This window comes from Dasypus novemcinctus, chromosome 12, assembly GCF_030445035.2.
Source record: "Dasypus novemcinctus isolate mDasNov1 chromosome 12, mDasNov1.1.hap2, whole genome shotgun sequence".
Classification (NCBI taxonomy): domain Eukaryota; kingdom Metazoa; phylum Chordata; class Mammalia; order Cingulata; family Dasypodidae; genus Dasypus; species Dasypus novemcinctus.
This window is the reverse complement of record NC_080684.1, coordinates 70,250,178-70,267,014: the sequence shown is the minus strand read 5'-3', so window position 1 is coordinate 70,267,014 and position 16,837 is coordinate 70,250,178. Positions and strand designations below refer to the sequence as shown.

At 33.4% G+C, this 16,837-nt stretch overlaps 1 protein-coding gene across 11 annotated transcripts in view; it reads left to right on the top strand.

Moving 5' to 3' along the window:
* Positions 1 to 16,837, top strand: part of MGAT4C (MGAT4 family member C) — a 926,873-nt gene that overhangs the window by 17,346 nt on the left and 892,690 nt on the right. The window lies entirely within an intron of this gene.

The following is a 16,837-nucleotide window of genomic DNA, read 5'->3' as shown; positions in this document are numbered from 1 at the left end:
ATCTAGAACTTCCAGCAAAATATTGAATAACAGTGGTGACAGTGGGCATCCTTGTCTTGTTCCTGATCTCAGCAAGAAAGGTTTCAGTTTTTGACCATTTAGTACAATGTTATTTGTAGGGTTTTCATATATGCACTTTATCATATTGAGAAAGTATCCTTCTAGTCCTGTTTTTCAGAGTGTTTTTTATCAAGAAAGGATGTTGTATTTTGTCAAATGCCTTTTCTGCATGAATTGAGAAGATTGTGTGATTTTTCTTCTTCAATTTATTAATGTGGTGTATTACACTGATTTGTATTGAACAACCCTTGCATATCTAGAATCAAATGAAATTGATCAATGGCATATATTTCTTCTAATGTGCTGTTGGATTCGATTTGCAAGTTTTTTATTGAGGATTTTTGCATCTGTTTTCATTAGTGAAATTGGTTTGTAATTTTCTTTTTTTGTAGTATCTTTATCTGGTTTTGTTATTAGTTATTTTGACATCATAGAATGAGTTTCGTAACATTCCCTCCTGTTCAATTTTTTGGAGCATTTTGAGTAAGACTGGTATGAAACCTTATTTAAATGGTTGATAGAATTCTTCTGTGAAACCATCTGTTCATGGACTTTTTATTTCTGGAAGGTTTTTGATGACTGCTATAAATTTCCCTCTCAACACTGCCTTCACAGCATCTCATAGGTTTTGCTATGTTATGTTCTTGTTTTCATTTATTTCAAGACTTTTGCTGATTTCTCTTCCAATTTCTTCTTTGACCCACTGATTGAATGTGTTGTTTAACCTCTATTTGAAAATTTTTTCTTTATTTATTAACCACCATATATTTTTAAATTTTCTCTTAGTCCACCTGTTATTGATTTCCAGCTTTATTCCATTATGAGCAGAGAAAGTGCTCTGTATATTTTCAAACTTTCTAAATTTATTAGACCTGTCCTGTGTTCCAACATGTGGTCTATCCAGGAAAAAGATCCATAAGCACTTGAAAAAAATGTGTAGCTTGCTGTTTTGGAGTTCATTGTTCTATATATGTCTGTTTCATCTAGTTCATTTATCATAATATTCAAGTTCTCTTTTTTCTTATTGATCCTCTATCCAGACATACTTTCCAATAATGATAGTGGTGTATTGAAGTCTCCAACTATAATTGTACTGACATTGATTTCTCCCTTCAGTTTTGCCAGTGTTTGCCTTATTTATTTGGGCACCCTGGTTAGCTGCATAAATATTTATTATTGTTATTTCCTCTTGGTGAGTTGTCCTTTATATTAATATATAATGTCCTTCTTCATCTCTTATAACAGTTCTGCATTGAAAATCTGTTTTGTCTGATATTAGTGTAGCTATACCATCTCTTTTTCGGTTATGTTTGTGTGGAATACCTTTATCCAGCCTTTCACTTTCAGCCTGATTGTGTCCTTTCATCTAAGATAAGTTTCTTTTAGACAGCATATGGGTGGCTCATATTTATTATCCATTTTGCCAATGAATATCTTTGATTGTGTATTTTAATTTGTTAACATTCCGTTTTATTACTTTTATTCTTTTTTTTTTCATTTTATTACTTTTAAGCATTACTTACTTTGTTCATTTTACCCTTTGGTTTTTCCATTGTTATATCCTACTATTATTGTCTGTCTTTATACCATTTTAGTAACCCTTACTAGCAATCTTCAATTTTACATTCTTCACCAAGCCTCTTTCTCCCATCTTTTCCTTTCAAGTTATAACATTCCCTTTAGTGTTTCTTGGTGATGAACTGTCTCAATTTGATTTCCTGTGAATTCTTTAAATGCACCTCATTTTTGAAGGATAGTTTTTTCTGGATAAGGAATTCTTGGCTGACAGTTTTTTTTTATTTCAGTATCTTAAATATATGATTTCACTGCCTGCTTGCCTCCATGGTATCTTATGAGATATCTGCACTTAAAATTATTGAGTATCCCTTTCATGTGATGAATTGTTTTTCTCTTGATGCTTTCAGAATTCTCTTTTTCTCTGGCATTTGACATTCTGAAGAGTATGTGTCCCAGAGTAGGTTTATTCAGATTTATTGTTTGGAGCACATTGCCCTTCTCGGGTATTGATATTTATCTCTTTAGTAAGGGTTGGGAAATTTTCAGCCATTATTTCTTCATATATTCTTTCTGACCCTTTTGGGCTCTCTTCTCCTTCTGGGACACCCATAAAGTGTATGTTTATACATTTCATGCTGTCATTTTGTTCCCTGAGACCCTGCCCAATTTATTTTCCATTATTTTCTCTCTTTTCCTGTCTTTTCAAGTTCAGAAGCTCTAATTTGCTCTTTGTTCCCTTGATCTGTCAAGGGCCCAGAGGGATGAAATTAAATATCTTCTATTAATATATTCCTATTTCCACTTGTATTTCCTATAGAATTTATGGAATTTTATTTAGTATGTTATATTCATAACAATTTTAAATGCAGTGTTATATGTACACTTTTAATGTCATAAAGAAGGTTGATTTTTCTCATATTGGCCTGAATGAACTCTTATTTGTTATGAAGGTAATTGTCCTTTGCTTTTTTTATATTTGAATTGTCCATGACAGCACATTTTAAAAATCTTTATGAATCAATTTGCTTTGGATGCTTTCTTATATAAAGCAGAGTTACAATAATTTTGTAATCCAATCTGAAAATCTTTCTCTTTTAAATATGTCATTTAGCTTACTTAATTTACTGATTCAAGAAATATTTTTCTCATGAGTTCCAACTCATTTGTGTGTTAGCTATTTATCAGAAAAGTGAGGAATCAGTATACTTTTTGCATTTTTTACTAACTTTCCTCCATCTTTGGAGTTTAAATCATTTCTACATTAAGTCATATGATGTGCACCTTTTGTTCTTTCTCCCCAAATTGCACATTTGTTTTAATCTTACATCTATTGATAAATTTATTTAAAAAGTTTCCATCTTTTTGCAGAAGTTTTCCAGTAATCTTTGATAGGTTGACATTCACATTTTTATATTTATATCAATAACATTACATGAAAATATTGATTGTATATTCAAAACAATTTATTGTTTTTATCAATGAAAGATTCTTTGGCTCAGTATAAAATCCTTGGATCATAATTCTTTAATTTGGGTATTTTAAAAGTATATTTCCTTTTTATTCTAAAATGAAAGATACTCAGGAGAATTCTTGTACTAGTCCTTTTTTTTCTTAATCCCAAATGAAATGACTTTAGTTTTTTGTTTGTTTGTTTGTCCAGTTGCCTAAACAATCCTTTTGATAAGTTTTTAAATTTGTTGTTCACCGTATTTACTAGAATACACATATGTGTTGACATTTTGGGACCATTTTCCCTAGAAATGATGTCCTTTTTCAATACAGATTCAAGCCATATTTTGTATTTACATTGTAAAAATATCATGTTTGTTCCATTATTTCTATTTTCTTCCATGGTAATCCAATTATACAAACTCTCAGTTTTAAACTTCTAATTTTTGCCTATTTTCTACCTCAGTATCCCTTTTGATTGCTCAATTATTTTCTTATATTCCTTTCATGAGCTGGAAATTCTTTTATTATCTGGCTCTGCAATTAATTAACTGCAATTAATTTCACCTCCTCTTATTGTTTTAGGATTAATTCCTTTATTTGGTATAACTCTGATATGAGCTTATGCTTCAGAGAGACAAATATCTCTTAATTTTTATAATTACTGGAAAATGTTGGACATCTACCTTGAACAATTTCATGTGATATTTTATCTGTGTTTTTGTTTGTTTATTATCTTCTTTTATTTTGCCTTCCCATTTTTTAAAATAATTTTTACCAGTGCTGTGTTTGTCAGTTTTATTTACTTATCTTCATGGAAGTTAAAGAACTAGACATGGAGCTACATCCAAACCACGTGTAGATTTACTTATAACCTATATTTTGAGTGTGAATCTATTTAGCCTTTATTTTTCCTCAGTAAAAGTGGATAGGCAGCTATAGGAACACTTGTGAAGTAAAGTTTTCCCTATCCATGCTGCTATTGAGTCTTCTGTTTGCAAATATGACTTTTCTGTGTGCTTTCTTATCTAGAAATATCTCTTTTGCTTCTTGTATTCAAGCTGATACCAGAATCACTCCTAACCCTAGAACATGTACAGCAGTATTAATTTTGCAGATATGAGATTTGGATTTTAACATTTTCAGGTGTGTTCTCACATTTAGAGGGTTCTTGTGGCATTTTATGAAAACTCTAGCCATATAGTTCTATTTTTATCTTTTTCTTCATATATAGCTCTTTGATCTTCACTGTGTTTTGGAAGCCTTTCTACTATTTTAGAGTTTGTGCTTTAAGCTCTCACTGGTTTCACTGAAAATGGAAGCTTGCTTCTTGATTTCTTGTCCTTCTTATTGTTTTCATAGAATTTCTATTGATAAAAGGTGAAATACCAATTTATTCTTCTGTATTCAAAATGAAGTTCTCTAAAATCATATTTTAAAGTTCTAAATCAGATCATAGTCCACCCCTTCTCAAAACTTTCTAATGATTTCCTATAACCATGATCAAAACTATCAAGTCCTTAGTACAGCCCACAATCCCTATAGCAATCTGGACCCAGCCACCATCTCCAGTTCACTTTCTCTTTCTCTCATTCATATTGCTCCAATCACATACACCAACTTGCTGCCACTTTACTCATGCTAATCTCTCTTTTTTTGTTTCTCCCACTCTAGGCATTTGCATTTCCTGTTCCTAATGTCTAGAATCCTTTACCTCTATATTTTCACAGACTGTATTCTTGTTTCACTTAAATTCCTGCTTAAAAATTTCTTCCTCTGAGAATCATTCACAGATAACTTTGTTAATGTCTTCTTTATTTTGCTGCATTTTTTTCATATTACTTACAATTCTCTGATATTTAAATGTTATTCTTGTTTTACAAGCTCCTCCTCTCCTATACAAGCTATATGAGGAGAGTGGGTTTTTCTTTTTGATAGTGTTTAATGTGTATATCTAGAACACTGTCTGACATAGAGAAACTACATTTCATTGCAATATATGTATTGGAATTAAGATATGTTTTTCAACATAATTTTTCTGTTGGTTGAAATGAATTATTTCTGACATAAAATCTATAAAGCAATTTCTGACATAATAAAAAATAGCAATTTTTAAGCATTTATTATTTGCTAAGTACTCTTCTACAAGTGTAAAGTTATTAATTTATTTAATTTTCAAAACAAACTTGTGGTTTAAATATTACAGTTACCCTATTTTACAGATAAATAAATTGGAGAAAGAAATGTCAAGCACTGCCTATAAGTGATGGAATCTGAGTCAATCTAGTGCTATGATGCTTAAGTTTTCTATGTTATATCTAAGACACCTAATGATTGTAACTGACTGAAATAAGAAACATAAATTGCCAAATACCTAGAGTGACTAAATGCTCCATTTTTTTTCTGGAAAAATACCAAATTTACACTTGTCATACTGGTGAAATAATTAATGGGATCACCTTTCACTCCCCAAAGTATCTCAATTAAAAGGTCACTACACTCATTCCATATATATTACAAAGATGAGATCCAATAATGTCAGCAATGATTATGTCCTTTTTATTTATCATGATTAACATTAACATTAGTAATAAATGAATCTTCAATTGTATGCTTAGCTACATTGAGGCAGCACAGAACAGGGCTCTAATCCTGAGTGTACATATTATTTTCCTTCTAAAAGAATTTAATTAAGCTCATCTTTTCTCCTCACTTGTATTTATTCCCTTCCCTAATATCTCTATGTTAGCTATACAAGTATTCACCCCATTGACTAAGATTAAAGTTTGAGACATCTTTTTCAAATCCATTATTTTATTGATTGTCATCCAAAACAGCACAAAAATACCTAGACCATGTATCACTGAGTATTTTCCATGTCTTCTCTGACACAAGTTTAATGCCTACCTTCAGTAAATATAGCCCAGACCCACAATTATCATTTCAAAGGCTATTGTAATCTACCGCCCATGACTGTGGTCCATCTCAAATGTTGTAATTACACTTGTTTCTCTAAAGCTGAACTCAAAACATATGTTTTGGCCTACTTACAACTTCCCTCATTCCTCATTGCTTCCAGATTTTAATCATGTTTCCTGACATGGTACAAGGCCTTTGATATGTGGAAGCACCTACCCAACATCCCAGTTCTACCTTCATGAACTTTCTTTTTCTTTCAACCACCTTTTATCTTTTTTCCCGACTACTACTGAATCAACTGGGAATACTGTTTTTTCACATTTCTGCAAAAACCCTACTGCATTCAAAGTGCAATTCAATTGATAGCTCTTCAAAAAGACCTTTCAGATTGTTCTCAGTCACAAAATTATTTTTTTCTAATGCCAATATTGTATCTTATATTCATTAATTTTTAAACTGATCTTCTAAAGATTATTATGAAATCTGGAGCATGTCATTCCAGATTTTTAGCTACTTCATCTGAACCTGCTCAAGATCTCAAAATTCTTCTTCATGAATTATATTTCAACTGCAGGATGCCTTTTAAATTTAGGCCACTATTTTGAATTAAGCTGTTTTATTTATGCAGACCTTTCAAGAATGTTCTTTTAACTATTCATCTTAATTTCCAAGATGTTAAAAAACACCATACCATAGATTGGCTTAACCACAGGGATTTATTGTCTCATGGGTTCAGAAGCTAGAAGGCTCACTTCTTCCTAAAGTCATTATCTTCTGGTTGGCCAGCAATCTCTGGGTTCTTCTGCTTTTCTGTTACTGGCAATGCATATGTTATTTGATGGGAGGTTACTTCAGATAAGAAAGTGTGGTCTACCTCCTATTAATGGAATCTTTTAAGTGGAGTAAAATTTATGTATAGTGAGAAAACCACAGGAAGCAAGATGCTGGGTGTTAGTGGAACCTGAAAAAGAAGGGAAAGACCAGGAGATTCCACCATGTGTCTTGTCATGTGACAGAGGAGCCAAGAATCACCAGAAATCAGTCCCAGAATTCTAGTCTTAGGGAAGAAAGTATTGACTTGATGATGCCTTGATTTGGATTTTCTCTTAGCTTCAAAAGCATAAACTAATAAATCCCCAATTTTTCAAGCCAGCCTATTGCTTGGTATTATCTAAACAGCCTAGGAAACTGAAACAGCTTTTGGTACAAGGAAAGTGGGGGTGCTGTTATTGCAAAGGCCAAAAAAAAATGTGGAAATGACTTTGGATTGGTTAATGGCTAGAGGCTGGAAGAACTGTGAGGTACTTGATAGAAAAAAAGTCTACTTGCTTTGAAAAGATTGCTAGTAGAACTATGGATACCAAAAGCATTTCTAATGAGGCCTTAGAAGGAAATGATTAATGTATTATTGGAAACTGGAGGAAAGGTGATCATTATTTTAAAATAAAAGAGAAGTTGGCAAAATTAAGTTCCAATGTCAGACGGGAGACAGAACATGAAAGTGATGAACTTAGATATTTAACTTAGGAGATTTCAAAACTTGGTGTGGAAATTACAACCTGGTTTCTTCTTGCAACTTACAATGAAATGTGAGAGGAAAGGGATATAATGGAGAACTGAACTCCTGGGCCCAAGGAAACCAGACACTGTTTAGAAAATTCTGACCTTCAGAAAACAAATCACCAGAGAATAATGCTCTATGTGTAAGTTTAAATGAACACACAGTCTGTCAGCAATTATTGTACAAGTCAGGATTGGAGATGCAGCTATCTTGGGAGAACCATGGGGGCTGAAGTCTGGACCAAAGATCTCTCCTCAGGTCAAGAGAGCAAGCCCACCCATGTATATCAAAAGGGTGAGTCTTCCCTGGCACTTACAGAGTGTGGACCTTCCACATTTTTGTTCAAGAAAATGCTGCCAACGCAGTGCTCCTGAGAGGATGGAGCTTGTTCCCAGGGGATTGTGGAGAGTTTGGCTGCCACCCCAAGGCTCAAGGAGAGACTGGCCTCTGCACAAGAATTTGAAAGGTATGGGGTTGCTGCTTCACCAGGCCCAGAGTTCAAAACGTCTTTGCATAGATGACTTTCAGACCTTGAAATCTAATGGAGTATGCCTTATAGGGATTCATAATGGATTGAGACTCATGACTTCTCTTTATCTTCTAATTTCTCCCTTCTGGCATATAAATTTTTATCCTATGGCAGTCCTTCCATTGTATGTGAGAAGAAGATAACTTGTTCTCTGGGTTTCACAGGTCCACAGATCTAGAAGAATTGTGCCCCAGGACAGAGCACACCCATATTGATTATTATGAGACTTTGCACTAAGTATTGTTTCTGAAATGACTGAAGGGTTTCAGGATATTGTGATGGAGTGAACGTATTTTTCATATGGAAAAAGCATGACTTTTTAGGTTCCAGAGAGTGGAGTGTGGTGGTGTGAAACTACATGTACTCGAGATAAACATGTTCTTAAATTTAATCCGTTACTGTGGATGTGAACTCATTATAAGTAAGAATTTTGATGAAGTTACTTGAGTTAAGTAGGTGTGGGACACCTTAATCAAGATGGGTCTTAATCCTTTTATTGGAGTCCTTTATAATTGGAGTGAAATTCAGACACAGAGAGAGAAAGCTGAAGGAAGCAAGAGACTCCATATCAAGGGAAGTGGAAGAGAAGAGAAATACCAGAAGACACTGCTATTTTCCTTGCCATGCGACAGAGGAGCCAAGGATTTTTAGGAGTCAGCTGCAGAATGCCAGTCTTCAGGAAGAAAGCATTGCCTTTTTGATGCCTTGGTTTGAACTTTCTTTTAGCCTCAAAACTGTAAGCTAATAAATTCCTATTGTTTAAGCCAGTCCATTGCATGATATTTGCCTGAGTATCCTAGGAACAAAAATAATTACTTAATTATTTCTTAATAACGAAGACATTACTAAGTATATCAGTTAAAGCCTTTTCATGATTTGTGCCTTTACCCAAAAGACAAGTTATTATGAGGTATGTATTTGTCAGTCTAAAAGGGTGCTGATGAAAAGTACTAGAAATCAGTTGGCTTTTTCTTGTAAAGATTTATTTTATTTATTTATTTCTCTCCACCCCCTATTTGCTTTTCACTTGCTGTGTCTATTCATCTTCCCCATTTCCTTAGCAGGCATCAGGAGTCAAACCTGGGACCTCTGAGGGAGGTGCCTATCTTGAGTCACCTCTGCTCCCTGCTTTGTTGTGTCTCTCATTCTGCTTTTTCCTCCCCACATCTCTTCTTGCATCATCTTGTTGCACCAGCTCTCTGAGCCTGCTAGTTGCATCAGCCTACTGTCTTCTTTAAGAGGCACAGGGACCTCTGCTCCCCACTTTTGTTGTGTCTCTCATTATGTCTTTTTTTCTTCTTGTGTCTCTTGTTTTGTGCTTGCCACACCTACCTGTGGTTAAGCCAGCTTGCTGTCTTCTTTAGGAGGCACCCAGATCTGAATCAACTACCTCCCATGTGGTAGGCAGGATCCCAGTCACCTGAGCCACATCCACTTCCCTGTGCTGGCTTTTATAAAGGATATTTTTGGGGGATAAAAACTTACAATTTAAGGCCCTAAAGAGTTCAATTCAAGATTACTTCCTTACCAAACTTTGTTGCCACATGTTGAAGCAATATAGTGGGTGACCTCCATGAGGGTTCAGCCTTCCTCTTCCCTCTTAAGGCTCCATGGATCCAGCTTCTTACAACTTTAGTTGTAGGCTGGCCTGGGGCTCATCTCTCTTCTAAGGATGTCTGCCATGTCTGTGGAGCTCTTTCTCTGTGTATCTTCTCTCTGTATCTACTTTTGTGAGTGTCCATATATAGATAGCTCACAAAGGGACTCAAATTAAGTTTCCCTATGATGTGGTCAAATCAAAGCCCTAGTCTTAACATAATTTAAGCAAAGGCATCTTAGCTGAATGTAATACAGTCAAAGGGTATCACGCCCAGAGGGACAGACCAGTTTACAAACTTAATCAAATATTCCTTTTGGAATTCATATATATTATCAAACTGCTACGGGGTACTTTAATCTCTGAGACTTTTTAAAGTCTTAGGCTGTTTCATGACCATTTTATAATCCAAATATGTTTGTGGTAATTCTAATATTTTTGATTAATTTATTTCTTCATACTATTAGTAAAAATCATTCATATCAGCAAATATTTAAAGTTTTTTTGGTTTGTTAAGTGCTAAGTAATTGAGGATATACAATTCTGTACAGTCCTGAACCTCCTGGAATTCCATGTATAGTTAGACTCATTAACAGATAATTAGCAATACAATAGTAGTGCAGAGATATAAATAAGCATAGGGCACAACAGGAGCACAAAGTAGAGTAAGTAACTGTGAGTCAGGTAAGTTTCCTTATGTAGATGATGATTAAGCCATGGCTTAAAAAATTGAGTAGGAGACATTTCAAAAATGAGGTTTGAGGGAGGAAGGAGCCATAGTTCAGGAGAAGAAAAGCGTATAATATTTGAAAACTCAAAACACTGGAAAAATTCTGATGTTATTTTAATTCTTTCTAATTTTTTTGATCAAATGACCAAATGGCCAAAATTGGGTTTGATTCCTAGGAGTATACAGGGTATATAAAATGATATAAGAATTTTTACTCATGTATAACCTAAATTCCTATGGTAGTTATTTTCCAAAACACACCTTTATCAATTCTTTCACTCCATAGACATGCATGCTTCTCCTTCATTGAGAAGTAGATTTATTTTCCCTCACCTTAAATTTGAGTAGCCTTTTGGCAGTTTTGACCAGTAAATATATAAAAAGTGACAATCTGGGACTTCTGAGCCCAGGCATTTAGAGGAATATTCTTCTTCCTTCTTCTTGGACTATTCAGCTATGGGACACTTTCTCTCAGTATTCAGCTTCCAGATCTCATGAGGAGCTTACATTCAATGACCATGTGGAGGAGAACCAAAATATTAGTTGACAACGTGCGCTCCCAGCTAACAGCTAGCATCAACTGTAGAGTGATAAGCTTGTCCTAATTTGCCCAAGACCAACCCAGTTTTAAAACTCAGTGTTTTGTGACCTGGAAAATCCTTGGTCTTGGGCTGATCAGGACGGTAGGCCATCCTAACAATTACCAGATATGTGAGGGAGACATCTCAATTGTTCAAGTTCAGTAAAGATCTCAGGTGACTGCAGCTCCAACAGACACCATGTAAGCAGAAGATATACCCAACTGGACCTAGCCAACCTGCAGAATTATTACAGTTAGTTAAGGTGAATTTGGTTTGAGCCACTAAATTTGGCATCATTTGTTATGCAACAGTAAGTAAAGAAAACAAGCCCTGGCACCTCAGCTGAAGCTCATCTTCTTCTGCCCTATCTTCACTATATAGAGTTGAACAGATATTCAACTTCCCTTGAAAAATAATCATTTGTTTACTTATACTTATTTTGCATTCTCCCTTCACTACTTTTCTGTCAAGCATTCCTAATAAGTAATACTTTTCAAAGAAGTAACAATATTTTTTTTCTTTCCTAAGCCAACTGGCATCAGGTCTCTGTTCTTTTTAAATTTTAATCCTCAATTCTATACCCAGTTAATAGAATTGTGCTGTGAATACTTACTGAAAGAATTGGCCCTATTCCTTTAAAAATAGCAAATAAGAAATGATGCCCAGATATTAAAGGATCATTTTGGGCACATGAGATGAGAAGAATTCCTAATTTATAGAACTTAATTGTGGTTGCAAACAATATCATTTACATGTATTTATTAGGAGCAAATAAGCAGATTACATCATAATTAATGTAATAACATGAATATTTTATCTCTCACTCAAATTATTACAAGTTACCTCTAAATGGAAAATAAAAGTAAGCTGAGCAAAGTAAAAAGTATAATTCAATGATTTATATTTTTATGCATTTAAAGTAATTAAACTTCTATTTTTTAAAATAGTCAATATATAAAGATAAGATTTGGAGGCATCTTGTTTAAAATTTTTAAAGCCAGTAGTCCATTTTTGTTTTTCACTTGTAGGTCTTAATGTCTGAAAGAAAATATTTCTATTAAGATACCTTTTAAAGTCCATAAGAAATTTTAAATGGGATAAAATATTAAGAATGTTTTAGTCTTCAAAATGTAGAAATATTTATTATCAATAATTTAAAAACTTATATTGTAGGTAATTATTTTATGTATGCATGTTGATAAATAATTATTATACATATGCCTTTATATTCCCTATATATTTGTGTAATATATTTCATTTAATATTTTATTTTAAACAAAGATTTTTTGAGCACCAAGAGTATGCTGGGCACTGATATATGACACAGGATATAAAAATGAATAACCTCTTTACTCCATGGAAAATTTAGAACTCTGACATTGTAGATCCCTTCAAATGTTCTTTTTTTCCTAGGATTAATTTTTTAAACCAACACCTAGAAATGTTTGAGATCCTGGTGCAACATAGTAGGGTTCCTGAAGAGGTGATAAATAAGGCAGAAATTATTGTTTAGCTTTAAATGTGTCTGCATTTTATTATAATATATAAGATATGTAAAATTGTACTTTAATACTACAAGCATTTTTGGGAAATGTTTAAACACTGAGATAAGATAGGTTACTGTATTACCTTTGTCTTCAATTCATATGAGGTAATGGTAGATGGTGTTATCTAAGATAGAAAAAAATAGTCTCCATTTTGCAAGTAATAGCTTTAAGTGTAAATTCTGGTTCTGTCACTTATTAATTATTTGCCTTCAGGGAAATTGCTTTCAAATTTCCTCACCTAAATATGAGTACTAGTAAATTACATAACCATTGAGTTCTTAAAAACATTTTATGAGCTATTGCATGGAAAAACCTTAACACAGAGTCTTTTTCAGTGTACTAAATCCATAAATAATAGTTTTCCATTTCTTCATTGTTACCATTATTGATCCATATTTGTTAAACCAAAGCTTGAGAATATCCAAGATTAGCTGTTACTGAAACTATTATTCTATTGAAAATTATTAGAGCTGTCCTTCATTTCTAGGAGAAAACCAAGTTTTTCAACTGTAACAGCCCTGCAGTCTTACACTTATTTATTTTATAATAACCAGTATACTAATTCTGTAATGTTCTAAGATGAAAGATCTGAAAGTTTATTTCTTAAATAATGACTAGGGGGAAAATCTTTTTTTGCCTTCCTAAATTTGCATTATCTCTCTATATAATATTTTTGACTCATGGTTCAGCAAAATTAGTTCTACTTTCCAGAACTTTGGACATGCTGATTCATTTACTAGTTAAATATTCACAAACATTGTTTCCTTTGCCATTGAATTTTTGTATTCCTAGCATGATCTTAATCATTCTGTAAATTGCTGTCATCTAAAATATTATTGTGTACATTTTTTACAAACTTAAATTAAACTTTTCTGTGGAGAAAATACTAAACATTGTTAATGATAATAGCTTCATTCAATTGTGGTCAATAAAGATATATATTTTTTAATTTATTGACACTAACTATGGTCTATCCTGAAAAATGATCCATGTGCACTAGGGAAGAATGTATATTCTTCTGCTTTAAATGATATGTCTATATATGTCTGTTAGGTCTGGTTAGTTTACAGTCTCATTCACGATTTCTACTTCCTTATCAATCTTCTAGCTAGATGTTCTACCCATTATTGAAATTGGTGATGGTTTATTAAAGTCTCCTATTATTAGTAAAAGAAGAGTCTATTTCTTTCTTCAAATCTTTCAGTGTTTGCTTCATATATTTTATGGTTCTGTCATTAGGGTGCATATATATTTGGCATTTTTATGTCATCTTGTTGAATTGACCCCTTTATCAATAAAACATTTCCCTCTTTGTCCTTTGTATTTTTTAACACATCAATTTTATTGATACATATTCATAAAACATAAATCCATCCAAAGTGCATAATCAATGGTATTCAGTATAATCATGTAGTTGTGTATTCAACACTTCAGTCATTTTTAGAGCATTTTCATTATTCCAGTAATAATAATAATAATAAACAAAACCAACCGACTAACCAAACAAATATCATCTCTCAATCTCTCTCTGCCATAATCTCTCAATCTCTCTCTGCCATAAATGGCTGCTATTGTTTCCTTCTCTAGTTAATTTGTATTTATATTTTTAAAAACAATCTTATATATGTAATATCATCCATATTCATATTTTACATGAGGTTTCACTATGTTATACAGTCCCACGTTACATTTTTTTGCTTTCCTTTTAGTAATATACATGTCCCAAGACTTTCTCTTTCAATTACTGCCATACCCATATAATAACTCTGCTAGAAAAAACACCATGATGTGCTCTCACCATTACCATTCATTTCCAAAGATTTACAAACAGCCTTGTAATCAAATCTACACAGATTAACCCTTAGCTTTCCATTCTCTACCCTCATTCTATTTAATGTTGACCTATATTCTAATTATTATTTCTATGAATTTACATAATATATTTAGTTCATAATAGCACATTTGTCCCTTTGTATCTGGCTTGCTTCACTCAACATGTCTTTCAGTTTCATCCATGTTGTCATATGCTTCACAACTTCATTTCTTCTTACAGTTGCATAATATAACATCATGTATAAATACCACAGTTTGTTTATGCATTCATCAGTTGATGGGAACCTGGGTTGCTTCCATCATTTTTGGCAATGTTGAATAATGCCACTATATAAATTTTGATTTGACAGATACCTGTTCCTTTTACTGCTCTTCTGGGTATATAGCTAGTAGAGGTATTACAGGGTCACATGGCAAATCAAAATTCAACTTCCTTAGGAATTGCCAAACAGTCCTCTACAATAGCTGTTCCTTTCTACATTTCCACCAACAGTGAATAAGCATTCCTATCTCTCCACATTCTCTTCAATATTTACAGTTTTCCACTTTTAAATAGTGGCCAGTTTAATAGGTGTGAAAAGATACCTCGTAGTTCTGATTTTCATTTCCCTAATCTCTAGGGATGTTGAACATTTTTTCATGTGATTTTTTTGCCATTTGTGTTTCTTCCTTAGGCAATTGCCTTTTCAAACTTTTTGCCAGTTTTTAAATTTTAAATTTTTATTTTTTAAAGAAGCTTTGGATTACATAAATATTACATAAAATATTTAGGGGATTCTCATATACCCCACCTTTTCACCCTCCCACACTTTCCCACCTTAACAACATCCTTCATTAGTGTAGTACATTTGTTACAATTGAACACATATTGAAGAATTGCAACTAACTGTGGACTATAGTTTACATTATAGTTCATCCTTTATCCTACACAATTTTGTAGGTTATGACAAAATATATAATGCTCTTCATCTGTCATTGCAATATCATGCAGGACAATTCTAGTATTCTGAAAATGCCCTCATATACATATTCTTCCCTCTCCCTCCCCTCAGAACCTCTGGTGGTCACTGCCTTTATATCAATGAGTTCATTCATTGCTAGAATAATAGTAAGTCTGTAATTGAATAATAAGTCTACTTTAGTCTATTGTTCATTTCCCAGTCTTCAGCCATTTTGGGATTGTGCTGCCCACTCTGTTCCTAATTGAGGGGGGACTTAGATCCCATGTGGCAGATGGATGGAACTATGTTGCTTGCAGTTACAGACTCTCTCTGTTCTCTGGAATGTTGTTGTCCATCATCACCTCCTCATTAGTTGTCCTGTGTGTTAAGTTGTATGATCTCTTCATATGGATGTTAAACACTTATCAGATATGTGATTTCCAAACATTTTCTCCCATTGAGGCAGCTGCCTTTTCATGCTTTTGACAAAGTCCTTTGATGTGCAAAAGTGTTTAATTTTGAGGAGGTCCCATTTATCTATTTTTTATTTTGTTGCTTGTGCTTTGGGTATAAGTTCTAAGAAACTACTACTTATACAAATCTTGAAGATGTTTTCCTACATTTTATTCTAGGTGTTTTCTGGATGTTGCTTTTAAATGTAGGTCCATGAACCATTTTGTGTTAATTTTTGTATAAGGTGTGAGATAGGAGTCCACAATTTCAGTAATCAAGAAAAATAATTTTATAATGCAATGTTTTAAGCAATCTAAGTTAAAGCAAATAAATCATAATGAAAACATGCCAAAACTTTAAATAAAAACAGTATCCATCGCTACACTTGAAACTCCCCAATTCCCTTGCCTGACCCTAATCCCACCCCACAGTTCTGGAAATAGAATAAACAGCTTCATATGTTGGCTGCTAAATCAAAGCACATATTGTAGTCTACACTGCAGAATCAGATACCTTTAGAGGATTAACTCCAGCTAGTGCTGTAATTGAGGTTTATATGGGTCATTCAATAATTCTGTGAAATCAGCAGCTTCTGGAATTTGGGATATATGGTAAGTTTAGTGAATTGCATGGGTATGAGTCCATTTCCACACTTTTAGTGAAATGAGTTTCTTGGGTAGCATTGTTGTGAATAAGGCTTTCTTCAGGTTTATTTAAGGTCTGGTTACCTGAAGTATAGTGGGAATGGAAAGAAAATTCCAACCTCAGATAAACTTCCATTTCAGTGAAGATAATCACTGCCCCTTCCAGGATTAAGAGGTCTCTAGGTGGAAGGAAGAACTTAACACCTTGGGAAATACTTCATACTGGGTGCTCAGCAGTGACCTTCAGTGTTAGCAAATTAGGCAGTGAGCAGTGGTAGTCAGATGAGCCTGAGGACAAGTTCATGTTGCTTATTTCTTAGAGAGACTCCATCTATATTTTTTGTGGGCTCATTGAGCAAATTTTCAAGCTGCTTAACAAAGAACCTGATGTACATCCATAGTATGAATCATTTTGTTTTCTTGATTATTGTGAGATTCTTTTGCAGTGGTATGCCATTTGGAAAGCAGTCACATG